The sequence below is a fragment of the Schistocerca cancellata genome, unplaced genomic scaffold (genome assembly GCF_023864275.1).
Source record: "Schistocerca cancellata isolate TAMUIC-IGC-003103 unplaced genomic scaffold, iqSchCanc2.1 HiC_scaffold_14, whole genome shotgun sequence".
Classification (NCBI taxonomy): Eukaryota; Metazoa; Arthropoda; class Insecta; order Orthoptera; family Acrididae; genus Schistocerca; species Schistocerca cancellata.
In genome coordinates this window covers 5001-7500 of record NW_026046079.1, presented here as the reverse complement: position 1 = coordinate 7500, position 2500 = coordinate 5001, and positions in this window count along the sequence as shown.

Below are 2500 nucleotides of genomic sequence, written 5' to 3'. Positions count from 1 at the left end.
AGCGAACTCTCCCAGCACAGCGCACGTGCCAACACGTCCGCACAACTGCGATACAAACCACCAGCGAGAACCGCTGGGGCGACCGAGCAGCAGACGGCGTCGCGGCGCCGAGTGCCGGGCGGCGGCGCATCCTCAACGCACACAGTCCTCAATCGGACCAGCACACTGCAGATGTCCACCGCGCTTCGCACCGGGTCCGCGAGGACCCACTTTGGCTGCACGGCGCCGCGCGCAGGGTGCCCCGGCGCGCAGCTGCGCCGCCTGCCGCGTCCGTCGGCCGGCGCGCCTGCCACTGGGCGCCCCCACCAGCCGGCTGTAGCGCGTGCGCCCACGCACCGCGCGGCCAGCACGCCGGGCGGCCCCCCCTCACCGGCCGGGGACAGTCCCACCCACCCACAGCCGCGTATCGCTTCACACCCAGATTCACATTCACGTTCGTTGGTATGGTGGGGACCGCTTCGTAGCTGTACCGATCGTTGCCCTCACAGATGTACCTCCAGCAAGATCAACCGCACCACAACGGGTTACCAGTTGTTCATTTGCGTAACGTCACCAGTAAACGTACACGTCCATCCCCGTTTGCAAAGTCAACTATTATTGCATGCCTGCCTGTCAGGTGTCAAGACACACTACATTCGCTCACATCCACGCAACAAAATGTGCCCGACTAGAGGGCACGTGGAAGGTGCCCCCGTACATATGCGATCTCCATTGCGCGACCAACTGTCAACCGGCCTCTGTAGCATGTCGCAGATGTGGAACGCGGGGCACCGTGCTATCACATTGTGTGAGAAGAGACTACTACGTCTGCATACACGCGCCACTACATGAACAGACGGCTCATGCTGATCGCCATCCACTGCGTCCATTACTCCCACACGTCTCTATGGCGTACCACACTGCAATGCAGCTGTTATGGGGAGATGACACATAGCTGTGTACACAACATTCTGAGCCGGTTGCGGTTGGACAACAATACATTAATGTAACGTGTCATATGCCAATTACAGAGCAGGGTAAGGCACAACGTGGGTTAGGTTAAGGCACAACGTGGGTTAGGTTAAGGCACAACGTGGGTTAGGTTAAGGCACAACGTGGGTTAGGTTAAGGCACAACGTGGGTTAGGTTAAGGCACAACGTGGGTTAGGTTAAGGCACAACGTGGGTTAGGTTAAGGCACAACGTGGGTTAGGTTAAGGCACAACGTGGGTTAGGTTAAGGCACAACGTGGGTTAGGTTAAGCCACAACGTGGGTTAGGTTAAGCCACAACGTGGGTTAGGTTAAGCCACAACGTGGGTTAGGTTAAGCCACAACGTGGGTTAGGTTAAGCCACAACGTGGGTTAGGTTAAGCCACAACGTGGGTTAGGTTAAGCCACAACGTGGGTTAGGTTAAGGCACAACGTGGGTTAGGTTAAGGCACAACGTGGGTTAGGTTAAGGCACAACGTGGGTTAGGTTAAGGCACAACGTGGGTTAGGTTAAGCCACAACGTGGGTTAGGTTAAGCCACAACGTGGGTTAGGTTAAGCCACAACGTGGGTTAGGTTAAGCCACAACGTGGGTTAGGTTAAGCCACAACGTGGGTTAGGTTAAGCCACAACGTGGGTTAGGTTAAGCCACAACGTGGGTTAGGTTAAGCCACAACGTGGGTTAGGTTAAGCCACAACGTGGGTTAGGTTAAGCCACAACGTGGGTTAGGTTAAGCCACAACGTGGGTTAGGTTAAGCCACAACGTGGGTTAGGTTAAGCCACAACGTGGGTTAGGTTAAGCCACAACGTGGGTTAGGTTAAGCCACAACGTGGGTTAGGTTAAGCCACAACGTGGGTTAGGTTAAGCCACAACGTGGGTTAGGTTAAGCCACAACGTGGGTTAGGTTAAGGCACAACGTGGGTTAGGTTAAGGCACAACGTGGGTTAGGTTAAGGCACAACATGGGGGTAGATTGCGGTACAAATTGCGTTACATTGCGGTGCAAATTGCGTTACATTGCGGTGCAAATTGCGTTACATTGCGGTGCAAATTGCGTTACATTGCGGTGCAAATTGCGTTACATTGCGGTGCAAATTGAGTTACATTGCGGTGCAAATTGAGTTACATTGCGGTGCAAATTGAGTTACATTGCGGTGCAAATTGAGTTACATTGCGGTGCAAATTGAGTTACATTGCGGTGCAAATTGAGTTACATTGCGGTGCAAATTGAGGTAGGTTAAGGTGCAACACAGGTTAGGTTAAGGTGACATAGGTTAGGTTAAGGTGACATAGGTTAGGTTAAGGTGACATAGGTTAGGTTAAGGTGACATAGGTTAGGTTAAGGTGACATAGGTTAGGTTAAGGTGACATAGGTTAGGTTAAGGTGACATAGGTTAGGTTAAGGTGACATAGGTTAGGTTAAGGTGACATAGGTTAGGTTAAGGTACAAACTGGGTTGTGTTATGGTACACATTGCGTTGTAGTACAGTACACGTTAGGTTTGGGTACGGTACACAATGTGGTATGGGATG